At 50.1% G+C, this 15,562-nt stretch overlaps 1 long non-coding RNA gene across 1 annotated transcript in view; it reads left to right on the top strand.

Annotated features, from left to right (window-relative positions):
- The window catches only part of LOC137344872 (uncharacterized), a 39,798-nt gene extending 28,806 nt beyond the window's left edge, over positions 1 to 10,992 (top strand). The window contains exon 3 of the long non-coding RNA XR_010968482.1: positions 8,098 to 10,992. This is a non-coding gene — a long non-coding RNA (uncharacterized lncRNA). The remainder of the gene's footprint in view (positions 1 to 8,097) is intronic.
- The last annotated feature ends 4,570 nt before the right edge of the window (positions 10,993 to 15,562 follow it).

Here is a 15,562-nt window from a genome sequence, read left to right as displayed (position 1 = left end):
ATCAATTCCCTCAGACAAATGAGCTTTTGACAAGGCGCTACACAACAGGCTACTTTGTACAGTAGAGTCCTGTGGGATTGGAGGGCAGATCCTGGGGTGGACAAGGAATTGGTTGCATTCTCATAGGCAGACTGTTGTTATTAATGGTAGTCGTTCTGCTCAGGGGTCTAAAGGAGGGTTTTGAAAGGGAGGGACGAGTAGAGTCCTGCAGGGATTAGCGTTAGGACCGTTGCTCTTCACTATCTATATTAATGATCTGTATGAAGGCATTGGGGGAACTCTCAGCAAATTTGAGGATGATACAAAGATTTGTGCTGATGTTAGAATCTTGGATGAGAAAAAAAACTACAATCAGATCTAGATGCAATGGGTGTTGGGCCCACGTCTGGAAAATTACATTTAATGTAGATATATGTAGTGTTATCTGGTGTAGATACCATGCAGGGCTCCAAACTAAAGTCTGTTGAGCAGGAAAAAGACTTAGGTGCGAGTCTCTAAAAGTTGATTATTAGTGCCACAAGGCTATGGTGAAGGCTATTAGAGTATTGAGATGTATTGCTAAGATGATCCAAAATAAAACAAAGAGCGCCATAATGTAATTTACAAGACCTTGGTAAGGCCTCATTTAGAATGCTGTGTCCAGTTTTGGTCCTCTCGCATGGTGGATGATATAGAGGCCCTAAAAAAAGTTCAGAGGAGGGCCACAAGATTGATACCTAATTTAAAATCCCTTAGTTATCCCTTAGGCTTAGAGAGATATTTTTTTTTACTTTAAAAAAGAGAGACTTCAAGGAGATTTGATTGTGGTATTTAAAATAATGAAGGAACTAGACTGTGTCTGTGTGGATAGACTATTTTAATTATTTGATCTGTAGAATATGCCTACCAGTGTGATCAATCCCTTCTTTTCCTTGTCTCAATCCATATGGATTCTGTTTCTATCTTAATATTACTTATGTCCTTTTTTTTTATTGTCATTATGTTGTCTCTAATTGGAACAGCTACTCCACCCCCCCCCCTTCCTTCCCTATCCCTTCTAAATATGTTATATCCTGCAATATTTGACTGCCGGTCCTGTTCTTAATGTAGCTATGTTTCAATTATCCCTACTACATCTGGCTCCTCGCATTGGTGGTGTTGGTTAAGAGAAGTCACCAGGTTAATGGATGAGGGCAACCCGGTAGACATTGTCTACTTGGACTTTCAGAAATCTTATGATAATGTATCTCACAAGAGGCTATACAAGATAGAATCTTGTGCAATTAGTGGTAATCTGCTGCAGTGGATTCAGAATTGGCTGAATGCCTGTAGGTAGAAATTTTTGTAAATGGGGTTGGATCTGCTTGGAGACCGGTTATCAGTAGTGTTCCGCAGGTATTGGTGTTCGGACATTTACACTTTACTATTTTCATTAATGACCCAGATATAGGTGTTAGGGAAATGATCCGCATTTTTGCGGACAACTCCAAGATATATGCGAGTGTTAGGACTGTAGAGGAAGCTCAACCACTGCGAGCAGATCTCAATGTGTTGGAGAAAAGGGCCTGTGTTTGGCAAATGATGTTTAACTTAGAAAAGTTTAGTGTTATGCATGTGGGCAGGTCTAATGATAAATATATATGCACCCTACCAGGAACAGAATTGAAGCCATTGGTGAAAGAGAGAGATCTGGATGTTACAGTGCACCACTCTCTTACGGTTCATGCCCAATGCTATGAGGCTATAGCTAAAGCAAACAGAGTTCTAGTTTGTATTCACAGGACAATTCACTACAAAACAAGAGGAACCATAATGTTCTTGTGCAAGACCTTGGTTAGGTCTCAGTTAGAATACCCTGTCCAGTTTTGGTCTCCTCACATGGTGTGGAATTTTGAAGCTTTGGGACATGCAGAGGAGGGACACAAGATTCATTCCCATTCTAAAACAGCTTTGTTACCCAGATAGACTAAGAACTGGGTCTGTATACTTTAGAAAAGCATAGACTCAAGGGTGATTTTGATTGAGGTTTATAAAATAATGAAGCCACTAGATTGTTTTTATGTAGACCAATTATTTCAACAGGATAGGTTAAAGAGGACCAGTGGTCACGCTGACAAGTTACTTAAGGGCAGAACTAGGTTGGATCTTAGGCGGTTCTTCTTTTCCCAGAGAATAGTGGATCTGTGGAACAGGTTACCAACTGGTGCGGTAAACGATGATTTGCTGTATTCCTTCAAGAAGCAGCTGGACTTGTATCTGTTTGGGGCAGAGATCACCTCATACAAGAGCTAGGTACCCTGTAATATAAATCAAGATCAAAGTGATCCCCTGGACTAGTTTCGATTGCCTAAAGGGATCAGAGAGGAATTTTCCAGATTTCTTTTCCCTAATTGGCCTGGGTTTTTATCATCGCCTCTCCCAGGAGATTATATGGCTCTGGCTGGGTAGGAAGTGACTGTATCGTGATGCTTAGCACATCACAACCATATGGGACAGGCTAGTTGGATGAATGAGTCTTTTTCTGTCCATCATTTTCATATGTTCGAATGGATAAATGTTGGTAAGGCCAGTAGGAAAACCTCCCTACTCTTCTTCAAATGGTAGCAAGGATCTTTTACATACACCTAAGAGCAGTGCCTCAGTTTAATGTCTCATCCAGAGACAGTGGGCTCGAATTTAGCAGGCCTGCGGGTTCCCAGCGGGTGGTCCTCCGGGAGCGTCGAAAACGCGGACGGGTAATTGTGTGCGTCCCCCACGCGATCGCGGAATAATTGGACCCATTAAGGCCTGCTTCCGGGTTCTGCGCTCCCCAGCTGCGTGCCGGCCGGCTGCGCATGCGCAGTACCGTCGACGCGATGTAGGAGCTCCAGTTAAAGGGGCAGTCTCCCAAAGCCCCTCCTGCTGCAAGCAAGAGGTCTGGGAGAATGGCTCAACCAAGGGGAAAGGCTGCGCCCCGTTTTTCAGATCTGGCACTGCAGCTGATGCTGGAGGGCGTGAGGAGGAGGAGGGAAACACTCTTCCCTGAGGATGGGCGCAAGTTCCCTGCCGCCGCAACCAGGAAGGCATGGGCAGAGGTGGCGGCGGAGGTGAGCAGCAGGGGCAACACCCCAAGGACTTGGGAGCAGTGCCGCAAGCGCTTCAATGACCTGACTAGGTCTGGCAAGGTGAGTACACCAACGCACCCTCCCACATCCCGTCCCCACCATCACGCCAAGCAGATCACAACCCCCTCCTGCACAGCCACCACTGCGCTCCATCAGCAATCCTCACAGCCACTCATTCACCATCCTCGCCGTGCACGCAAGTACCCACCGTCCCTGACACCACCCGAACACTACCACACACCCCAATCCCCATGCAATGGGATGGGCACGTGGCCCACACTTCCTCCCATCCGTTCCGCGCCACGCTCAACCCAACCACACCGATGCTCGATGCGTCTCACGATGCAAGACGCACCCACTCACACATCTGTGTTTTGCCTTCACAGGAGAAGAGGAGCAAGAACAACCGCGAAAGGGCACGCACCGGAGGTGGGCCGCCGCAAGTGGTGGAGCTCACCGACGCAGAGGTGGAGGCGCTCGACCTCGCCCGCACGCGACATTGCCTGTCGGTGGCCGATGGCGAGTGTGTCGCTGCCGAAACGGCCGGTAAGGGAAAGCTGACACTCAACACCCATGATCGCGAGTGACCGTATCATCACCTGCCATCAGGCGCACTGTCAAGTTGGTCCACATGCCTCAAAGTGCCCTCTGTTCTCTTGCAGGTGCGTCTTTGGATCAAGCGAGCATGGAGGGCGATTCCTCAGAGGACATGGCGGTCTCTGAGGGTGCATCGTCACATCAGAGCCAACCATCCACCAGCGCAGAGACACGCACCTCGGTGGGTCCCCCTCGCCAACTAGTTGGGGTAGCACTTGGTGAGTCACTGCGCACGAGTGAGCATGAGCAGACCCTGGTGGCAGGGGCAGCCGCGGAGGGTCCGCGACGGAGGGAGCACTCATCTCCAGGCTCTGCTCAGCCGGACCCAGATGCTGAACCCAGGGGGCCACCAGAGAAAAGGAGAGTCGTCGAGGGCCACCAGCTAATTGCTGAGGTGCTGGCAGAGGTGCCGCGCGCATTGTCCACAATAGCGCAGGCGATGGAGGAGTCCACCTCCTGCATGTGGGCATTGGTGGCGCAGGCACAGGAGGGTACCGGCGACACAGTGTCGCGGGTAGGTGCGGGACTGTCTGCGGTGGAGGACAGGCTGGCCTCCCTCGAGCGTCACGCACAGCTCCACTTCGAGTCCTTGCAGGCCCTCACAACGTCTGTACGGATTCAGGGTGAGCAACATTCCGACGCCACCAACAGGCTGAGGGATACACTAGGGGTGGCCTTGCAAGGCCTCACACATGCCATCCAAACTGCCGTCCAGCAGGGTGGAAGGGGTGATGTGGGCCGAGGCCAAGAGAGGGATGATGGTGACCGGGGACATGGAAGCGGGGACGCCTCTCAAGGCGTCCCCACGTCCCACCCGTCGCCCACCTCTCAACCAGCACCCGCAATGGTGCCTCCTCTCCAGGTGGCCGAGTCTGCCCCTGCCCCGGTGCAGGAGGAGCAGTCTGTGGAGGTGCCCTCACGGGCACCGAAACCCAGGGGCCGTCCGCCAAAAGCATCTACCCGGTCAAGGCAAGAAGACGAGCAACCTGCCACTACCTCTGCTGGAGCCACAGGGGTAGCACCACGTAGGGGTTCCCGGAGAAGAATTCCAAAGGCCTTATAATCACAAAGGGAATACACCAGGGTGTTTATTATTTTGTACTTTGTTTCTTAAATGATGTCACATTCCACATATTAAATAGTCTATTCTCACCACTCCTGCCACCTCTCGTCCATTCTTCCGCGGCTTGTGCAGTAGTTGCGTTCCGTGGAGGCCATCATGACGGCGAACACCTGCTGCCACCCATTGGGCACACTGCTGTGGGTGCAGGATTACTGGCAGCACTCTTCAGTGGAGGGGGCTGGTATGGCCGCTCGCATGTGCAGGTGAGGAGATGCGAGCGCCTCGCAGTGTCTGACTCTAGGAGAACCGTTGACGTATGAGTGCGTCCCTGGCCCGGCGACCATCCCGGTGAGTCGCGGCTCGGCGCATGGGTCGTCCAACATCCTCGGGCGCGTCCTCCTCCTCCGCCTCCGCCTCCTCCTCCTCCTCCTCCTCCTCGCCCTCGCCTTCCTCAATGTGGGTGGCGGGTGTGGATGGGGCCTCCTCCAGCGGCACCCCTCTCTGTTGGGCCATGTTGTGCAGGGCACAGCAGACAACTATGATTCGTCCCACTCTGAATGGTGTGTATTGGAGCGCTCCCCCAGAACGATCAAGGCACCTGAAGCGCATCTTGAGAAGCCCTATGGTCTGCTTAATTGTAGACCTGGTAGCAGTGTGGCTGTCATTGTACCGACGCTCCGGCTCGGTGATGGGGTTCCTCAGAGGTGTCATGAGCCACATGTGGAGGGGATACCCCTTGTCGCCGAGGAGCCAGCCGTTGCCGGCGTTGGGTGCCTGCAGGATGGGCGGGACGGCGGACTCCCTGAGGACGAAGGCATCGTGGCAGCTGCCGGGGTATCTGGCGCACACGTGTAGGAATCTCTGGCGGTGGTCACAGATGAGCTGGGCGTTCATGGAGTGATACCCCTTCCTGTTGATGAACAGCCCTGGCTCATGCGGAGGTGCCCGTATTGCGATGTGGGTGCAGTCGATTACACCCTGCACCCGTGGGAAGCCGGCCATGGCATGGAATCCAACCGCCCTCTCCATCTGGCTGCGCTCGTCCATGGCGAAGTTGATGTAGTGGGAGGCCCTGCGGAACAACCCATCGGTGACCTGCCTTATGCACTTGTGTGCAGAGGACTGACAGACCCCGGTGATGTCCCCGGTGGCACCCTGGAAGGAACCGGATGCGAAGAAGTTGAGGGCAGTGGTGACTTTGACGGCGACAGGTAAGAAGATGCTGCTTGGTCCATCAGGGAGCAGCTCGTCGTTAAGGAGGCTGCAGATGTCGGCGACTACCTGGCGATTGACTCTGAGCCTCCGTATGCACTGCTCCTCGGAGAGGTCCATGAAGCTGAGCCTCGCTCTGTACACCCTGTGCGGGTGGGTGTGCCGCAGCACCGTGTTGGGGGGCCCCACCTCTCCGAGGCGGACGGCGTGGACTGCGAGGCTGCTGGGGCAGGTCATCCTGTTCGTCCTCCGACGATGTCAACGCACCACCCATCTGGCAGGTGTTGGTGTGAGGGGTTGTGCAGGGTAGGTGGGTGGGTCCTCGGACTGGGGCTGCGGTTTCGTGTCGGTCTGTCCTCTGGCTTGGCGGGGGTTGGTGGAGGGCAGGGGTTGCCCTATGTGACGCGGTGGCCTCCTGCGTGGGTGAGGGCGCTCCCCCGTGGCACCTGGCACAGGCTGCTGGCTGCAACACGCCTGGTTTGAAGGGTCCTGTTTCCCCCAGTGTGGGAAACTGACTGCTTTGACCGTAAAATCCCACACTTCCTCTTTTGACAGCTGCTTCAGCTCATTAACTGACCACAACGAGCAAGTTAAGTACTCTCAAGTGGAACCCCGCTGGCTTTAATTGCCTGCGGGATTCCCACCAGCGGGGCTTGCGCGCGCAGCCCCGCACGTCAGCGCGGTACCCGGAAGTGGCCGGGATTTCGTCCGAATCCGGTCACGTGATCGGAGATCGGGATTTTCGGGGCCCCCCCGCTGGAAACCCGCAGGTAACCCGACCCTAAAATCGAGCCCAGTGTCTCCAACAGTGCAGCACCCCTCAGTGCTGCACTGAAGTTTCAGCCTAGATGATGTACTCAAGTATTGGAGTGGAGCTCAAACACACAACCTTCTAACGCTTCTGCACTGAGCCAAGGCTGCAATTATATTTGCAATGTTAGGGCCAATTTTTACACAGACTGGGTATCATGTATGCGGGAGATGAGGCAGGTGGCAAGCCCCCAGGGCCATTTTAACTTCTGGGCCTCATTAACATTTAAAGGACGGGCGTCTCTCCCAATCACCTGCAGACTCGAGCAGCCCATCCATGTGACCTGCACAATTTCTGATGCCATCACTGACTCTACTTAAACCATGGATGCACATCTTAAAGCACCATTGCATCCCCTACTTGTATTTTTCATTAAACAACTCTGGAAGACTTGTTGACTGCAGACATGAGTCAAAGGGCTGCCCCCATTTCCTGATGCATCCCTGGAGGTCCTAGTGAAGGAAGTGAGGACCAGAAGGGAAGTACTGTTCCCCAGCACCCAAAGGAGCATCCCCAAGGCCAATGTTAAGCAGGCCAGGACAGAGGTGGCTGAAAGCGCCAGGGCTAGCGACATCACTCCCAAGACCTAGGTTCAATGTAGAAAGAGGTTCAATGACTTCACAAGAGCAGCAAAGGTGAGTGCACCTCTCTCATCACCTCACAAGTCACCTCTCACCCCCTCCCCCACCACTCTTACCTATTACCACACCTTCATCTCATCCTTCAACATACATTCAGAGGGCACATTAAGACACTCCTCTTGCTCATTCCAAACACTCTCACCTCCTCCTGTCCTCTCTTCACACCAAACACTAGCACCATTCTCTTCTCACATTCTAACACTTGCACAAACACCAACTACTCCCACTACTCCTTACTCCCTTTACATCACACACACTTCCCTTTACATTCAACACCTCCCCATTCTTATTCCATCTTGTTTCTTCCACACCTCCCAACGCAGCCACTACATGCATAAAACCCATACATCTCTACTCACCTTCTCAGCACACATTCACTGTTGCTCACTCTTTTTGTAGGATAAGACAGCACATAATGCTAGAATAGGAACTGGAGGAGTTCCCAACAACATCACCCTCACATAGGCAGAGTAGGAAGCCCAGATCGCTGTCCCTGGCAGGGCCATGAGCATCGGACCAAGGGAGACTGGTGGTATACCCAAGCAGAGTGTCTGCATATTACTTTATCCCTTCAAAAGCTCGGCATAGATGCAGAAAGCTTAGGAACTTCAATCTGCATTCTCCACACTGTTGCCTGATCATGTGCAGTTTCACTCCACATCCTAATTCTTCTTCTCGCTTTCTTCTAAGGCCTTTTCAGCAACAAGAAGCTCCTGTAGAAGAACAGACCTTGGAGGAGGACAAACCTTTTGAGGATGTACCTTCAGACACTCCACCCCTCCCAACTACCAGCTCAGACATTGACTCTGCGTGGGATCGATAGCGAGCTAGAGGGGTCTGCACGTGAAGAAATATCCAGCAAAGTGGTCAGCAGCAGCAACCGTTGGCAGAGACAGCACAGGAGGGCGAGGCCCACTCCCAGCTCTGCTGAAGATAACAGAGATGAGGACTTCCAGGGCCCAGCCATGAGAAGAAAACTCACACAGACAGCTGTACGAGGTATTGGAAGACATGCCAAGGAGTCTGAACTCCATGGCTGAGAATTTGGAGGAATCCACATCCAGCCTTTGTGATGTCATTTCGCATGGCATCACCACTCTGTAGCCTACTCTGGAGAGTGTGGCAACCTCCAGGAATGCTTCAACAGTGCCCCCACAAAAGGACTCCTTGCTAGTACGCTTTGCAGCTTTGATGGAAGCTCAAACAGCTGCCGTGCAGACTCTGGGCTCCACAGTGAAGAGAATGGTGGATCGAATGGATAGGGATTTTGGAGGGGTCGGTCATCTTCTGCAATCTGCTCTCCCGCAGATTACTGGAAATTATGAGCCCCAGCCCCAAGGGAGTGACAGTGACGCAATGGGAGCCGTACATGGTAGCCTCTCTCAGGGTGTTAAGATGTCTGCACATTCGCCCCTGCGCCCCCCCCCCCCCCCCCCCAAACCAGTACCCATCAAGGTGCCAGCAAGTAAGCTGGGACAGAATACTCCGGCAGCAGCCAAATTGCAGCAGCCTTTGGCAAAGTCCTCACATGTTCAAAATCCAGAAATCACAGTCACAAGCATCTTGAGAGTCCGCACATGAGGAACAACAGCCTTCCACCAGTTCTGTTCAGGCCACCAGGGGAGCACCTCGTAGGAGTAGTAGAATTAAGAAACCTTCTTTAAAGAGAAGTACCATGGGTTGATCACCTGGGTGAGAAATGATTGGAAGGCATTTATTATGTTTGGTATTAAATTGATCGCCTTTATCGTCTATGGGACTTTGGTCTGCAGAGTGGTTCAGTGGCAGCTTCTGAGTCTGCATGGTCAGTAGGTCATTGATTGAATGGTTTGAATTTTCTTCAATGCAGGATGAAGGGAGTGGTGAAGATTGTGTCAATGATTGTTATGTAGAGGGGCTCTTTGCAAGTACTCAGGGCAGGATGTGAGAAGTTCAGCAGAATCACTGAGCTATGAGCTGATCCCCGACTCCTCTTGCCATAAGGCGCTGATGTGGCCTTCCTTCCTCTGCTGCTTCCTTTAGGTCTTCCAGGTCTGCAGAGGACACCCTTGTCCCCCAGCAGCCACCCTGTCACACTCCTCCCAGGGATGAATAGTGGGGGGATGGTGGAGAGTCTGAGAATAAAAGCATCGTGGCAGCTCCCTGGATACCTTGCACAGACCTGCATGATGTTGTTCCTGTGATCGGCCACTAGCTGTACGTTGATGGAGTAGTACCCTTTTCTGTTGACCAGTGTTCCTGGTTTGTGTTCCGGGGCCTTATTGGCCACGTGTGTACAGTCAAGCCCTCCATGAGAGGGAAGCCAGCAACTGGGGATCCTCTGGTGATGCTGTGGATTACCACACTTCCCTTCCATACCTGGAACTAAGGATCTAATCCAATTCAGATTGATGAGATAAACAACTCCTTTCTGTCTTTCAGCTGCAAGGGCTTCACATGGGGGGAATGTGGGCTATCTCAACACAGTTCTTTTGAACATGCAGCACAAATCTGCACATAACTAGAAGCAATTGATGAGAAAAGTTTCATTCAGAGACGTCATTAAGGTAACTGGTGGAGGAAATGTCACACTGGTGCAATAGAAGTGCTTTTCTGACATTGGGATTAAGAAAAGTTGTGGTGCTGCAGGGAGAAGCTTTAGTCCAAATCAAGTCCATGTTATATTTGACTTGAAAGTGCACGTGGCCGACACTGGGTGTGAAAAGTGGAAAATTTTTTCATCCCTCAGTGTTGGTGTCCCTCATTTGAGCACAAAATTCTCCAAATACACAAATTTAACAGTCTTATTTATTTACCCAACTCTTTTCCAAATGTAGAAATGACTTTCTCCAGTCACCACAATGTTGGGTTCAAAAAGATTGGTTGTGATGGAACTTTCTGTTCTTATTCTTTGTGACACGCTCCATCTAATATGGTGATGACTGGTGAACACCATTGTTTTGCACCAATCATATACTGCATGGACCATCGTGAGCTGCACACTGAGGTCAATGGAAAATAAAATCGGGAGAGATGTAAAACGGGCTGCTGATTCACTACACCATTTTAAACTAGCACACAAAGTCAAAATTACCCCCATAGAGTTCTAATTCAGTGCTAGTAAAAAGAAACATTTGCTTCATGGCAGTTATGTTGTCTTTTCTTCCTCATATAACTATGATTATAATCTAACTATAATTAACACAACTGACAAAGTAGAGTTCAAATACCTGAAGCTGACAGGCAATTTAAAATCTTCCTTACTGGAAACATCTGAAAAGCCCATCCAATAAAATAACACCTTCCTTATCCTCGCAATGTTCTCTTAAGGAATGTAACATGTTGGGATTGTCAATCAAGTACATCACTTTACCATCCTTCGTTTCATTTTTGTTATGTAGGACACACCTTATACTTTTGTGATAATGCTGCATATCTATTATAAGGAATTTTCCCTCTGGCTCTTCACGTGCTTTCAAAAACGATGCAGTTGTATTTATGTTGGCAGATAATATAGTAACATGGCAAGAAAGAAATAACTTCGTATTGTGCCTTTCACATCCCCAGGATCTTCCAAAGCAATACATGGCCAATAAATTACTTTTGAAGTGCAATACTGTTGTTTTGTGAATAAACTTAGCAGCCAGTTTGTACACAGCAAGGTGCCATAAATGGCAAATAGCAGATAAATGATGAGAGTAGAACATTGGTCATGACATTGGGAGATCTCTCTGCTCTCCTGTGAAAAAGTGCCATGGGATCTTTTACCTTCAGTGGACAGAGCCTCAGTTCAACATTTCATCTGAAAGATTGCACCTCTGACATTGAGTGTCAGTCTACATCAAATGCTTTCAGTTCAGGAGTGAAGATTAAATTCTCAGATTCTGACACAGAGGCAAGAGTGTTACCACTGAGCCAAATTGACAGAAAGAGAATGAAACCACAAAATCTATTAACTCATTTTCTAACCATCAGCCACGGGCAAGGAGATTCTCTTCGATCAGCAGAGTTCCATTGGAGCCTGACTTTTGTGTGCTCCTCCATATTCACCCCAATCCTGACCTGTTGTCCTGCATTGAGGCTCATTGAATATGTAAAGCAGGCTCCTCAAGAGGGAGCCCACCAGTACAAGTGTGAACCTACAGTGGTGCTGTGGCAGCATCCCTACTGCAGCAGTAGAAGGGGCAGTGAAGGACTTTAAAGGGGCAGAAGCGCCCTGAAGATCAGAATGAACACTCCCGCTGAAGGCCTTTAGCGAGACCAGGACCTTCAGCAGGCAAGTGTTTTTTAAAATTCGTTCATGGGAGGTGGGCGTCGCTGGCGAGGCCGACATTTATTGCCCATCTCTCATTGTCTTTGAGAAGGTGGTGGTGAGCCGCCTTCTTGAGCTGTTGCAGTCCGTGTGGTGAAGGTTCTCCCACAGTGCTGTTAGGAAGGGAGTTCCAGGATTTTGACGCAGTGACGATGAAGGAACGGCGATATATTTCCAAGTCAGGATGGTGTGTGACTTGGAGGGGAACGTGCAGGTGGTGTTGTTCCCATGTGCCTGCTGCTCTTGTCCTTCGAGGTGGTCGAGGTCGCAGGCTTGGGAGGTGCTGTCGAAGAAGCCTTGCAAAGGAGCTCCCCCGGTGGTGGAAAGTGTGATTGCATTGATTCCACATACAAGACCTGGAATGGAACGTTGATTGCAGGTAAGTCCTCGGGTGGGCCGAAACTTGCGTCCTGCCTGCGCAGGGGCCAATGGGCGCGGGGTACTAGCACATCACGCTACCTGCACCCAAAAACGGCCCCTATCCAATTTTCCCCCCTTGCTTTTTCAACACAATGGACTAGCAACCCATTGCTTTAACCACTTGGCCACCTTAGCACAAAAGGCTGGGTCCTCCTTTGCTGGATTACAGATGGCAACACCTCAACTGAAGAACCTATAAATTTGTGGGCTCTGTGTCCTGAAGAAGTACCAGCCCCAGACATCGGGGGTGGGAACGGGGGTGAAATTCAACTTCGGTGGGTGCTCAAAACAGGCGTTAGCGAATCAGCTGATGGAACTTTCTGTTCTTATTCTTTGTGACACGCCCCATCGAATATGGTGGTGACTGGTGAAGACCATTGTTTTGCACCAATCATATACTGCAAGGACCAACTGTGAGCTGAACACTGAGGTCAATGGAAATTAAAATCGGGAGAGATGTAAAATGGCTGCCGATTCGCTACACCGTTTTAAACTAGCGCACCAAGTCAAAATTACCCCCAAAGAGTTCTAATTCAGTGCTGGTAAAAAGAAACATTTGCTTCATGGTAGTTATGTTGACTTTTGTTCCTCGTATAACTATGATTATAATCTAACTTCAATTAACTCAACGAACAAAGCAGACCTGAAATACCTGAAGCTGATAGGCAATTTAAAATCTTCCTTACAGGAAATATCTGAAAAAGCCTATAAGATAAAAATAACACCTTCCTTATCCTCCCAATTTTCTCTTAAGGAATGTATCATGCTGGGATTGTCAATCAGTTCCATCACTTCACCCTCATTGGTTTCTTTTTTGTTATACAGAACACACCTTGTAATTTTGTGACCGTGCTGCATATCTGTTATGAGAAATTTGCCCTCTGGCTCTGTTGTTTTGGAAACAGTTGAAACAACCAATTTGCACACAGCAAGCCACCACGAATGGCAAATAGTAGATAAATGACCAGTTAATGGCCTAGAAATTGATTTGCGCAGGGGTCACAGTGCCCAGTTAACCCGCGCCATTTGAGAGCAATACATGCAGCACGTAAAATCTCTCCTGCCTGCTTATTTCCATAATTGCTGCGTGCAGCCATCACTTCATTGGCTGCATGCATTAAAGGGGGGCCCGATAGTGGGAGGCCACGCGCTACATAAAGGCAGCTAGCACCTCTTAAAGGGGAGGTGCGTTCTGCCCAGAAGAACTGTTGTGGTACCTGATATTCAAATAGCTGAAGCAGGGAGAGAGTGGGCACCGTGGTTCTCTGATGCTGCACTGGAGACCTTGGAAGTGGAGAGGAGGAGGGTCATCCTCATTCCCCAGGAGCTAGTTCAGGGGGACGGAGGCCACAGGTACCAGCTCTTCTGCTGCAGAGGAGTCAAATGCAGACTTCAGTGGGCCAGGCTACCAAAGAAGGCTAATGGACATTCACCAGGGAATGCTTGGTGCACCGGGCAGCCTGCCACAGAGTTTGCGCATAATGTGGCGGAGCATGGAGGAGTCCACCTCCAACTTGGCACAAGGACTTGCGCAGTATATGGAGGCCATTCTTTCCAATGTGGACTGAGTAGTCAGTTCCATCAGCAATGCAGTGGGATCCACCATGTTGGAGCGTCTCATTAACCATTCTGACAGTTTCGATGGCAGCACAAACTCTATTCTCCAGTAGAGTACTAGGACTGCTGAGAAGTGGCCCCCAGGAGAATGGCCTTGGCTCCATGGGAGAGGAACCTGCTATCCTCTCTCAGGATGACAGCATGTTTGCTCCCCCACCAGCCACTCTGTCAGTGCCTTTACTGGTGCCATTCAGCTAGCCAGCCCAGACTGCTGTAGCCAAAGCAGAGATGGTGCAGTCTGCAGCCAGGCCCTCTGGACAGTGTGCAGTGAAGGTAGGCAATGTGATGGTAGTTGTAAGAAGAGAGGTAAGGATTGTGGGACTATTGGTGAATGGCGAATGGGAGATCTGGCTTAGGTGAACCCCTTCTCGATGAACTGGTCCCTGAGAGCTCGGCAAATAGAGGCTCTCTTGGTCACTGCCCCTCCTCCTCCTATACCTTCTCCTCTTCCTCCTCCTCCTGAATTTGTTGATTCACAGTTGGAGGTAAGGGCTGGTCTCTCACGATGGTGAAGTTGTGGAGCATGCAGCATACAATCGCAAATCTGAATACCCGTTCAGAGGTGTAGTGCAAAGAACCCCAATCCATGCTTTCCTGTCCCACCAGTAGAATTCCTGTCCCACCAGTAGGATTCCTGTCCCACCTGTAGAATTCCTGTCCCACCTGTAGAATTCCTGTCCCACCTGTAGAACTTCTGTTTTACCTATAGAATTCCTGGCCCACATGTAGAATTCCTGTCGCATCTATAGAATCCCTGTCCCATCTGCAGAATTCCTGTCCCCACTATAAAATTCTTGTACCACCTGTAGTATTCCTGTTGCACCTGTAGGAATTCCTGTGCCACCTGTAGAATTCATGTCTCACCTGTAGGAATTCCTGTCCCACCTGTAGTAATTCCGGTCCCACCTGTAGGAATGCCTGTCCCACCTGTAGAATTTGTGTCTCACCTGTAGGAATTCCTGTCCCACCCCTGTAGAATTCATGTCTCACCTGTAGGAATTCCTGTCCCACCTGTAGTAATTCCGGTCCCACCTGTAGGAATGCCTGTCCCACCTGTAGAATTTGTGTCTCACCTGTAGGAATTCCTGTCCCGCCTGTAGGAATTCCTGTCCCGCCTGTAGGAATTCCTGTCCCAGCTGTAGGATTCGTGTCTCACTGGTAAGAATTCCTGTCCAGCCTGTAGGAATTCCTGTCCCACCTGTAGAATTCCTGTCCCACCTGTAGAATTCGTGTCTCACCAGTAGGAATTCCTGTCCCACCTATAGGAATTCCTGTCCCACCTATAGGAATTCCTGTCCCACCTGTAGAATTCGTGTCTCACCTGTAGGGATTCCTGTCCCGCCTGTAGGAATTCCTGTCCCAGCTGTTGGATTCGTGTCCCAACTTAGGAATTCCTGTCCCAAGTGTATGAATTCTTGTCTCACCTGTAGGAATTCCTGTCCCACCTGTCAAATTCCTGTCCCACCTGTAGGAATTCCTGTCCCACCTGTAGAATTCGTGTCTCACCAGTAGGAATTCCTGTCCCACCTGTCAAATTCCTGTCCCACCTGTAGGAATTCCTGTCCCACCTGTAGAATTCCTGTCCCACCTGTAGAATTCGTGTCTCACCAGTAGGAATTCCTGTCCCACCTATAGGAATTCCTGTCCCACCTGTAGAATTCGTGTCTCACCTGTAGGAATTCCTGTCCCACTTGTAGGAATTCCTGTCCCACCCGTTGAATTCGTGTCTCATCTGTAGGAATTCCTGTCCCACCTGTAGAATTCCTGTCCCACCTGTAGAATTCGTGTCTCACCTGTAGGAATTCCTGTCCCACTTGTAGGAATTCC

Source organism: Heptranchias perlo, chromosome 28, assembly GCF_035084215.1.
Source record: "Heptranchias perlo isolate sHepPer1 chromosome 28, sHepPer1.hap1, whole genome shotgun sequence".
In the NCBI taxonomy this organism is placed as follows: Eukaryota; Metazoa; Chordata; class Chondrichthyes; order Hexanchiformes; family Hexanchidae; genus Heptranchias; species Heptranchias perlo.
This window is presented reverse-complemented; position numbering and strand designations above follow the sequence as displayed.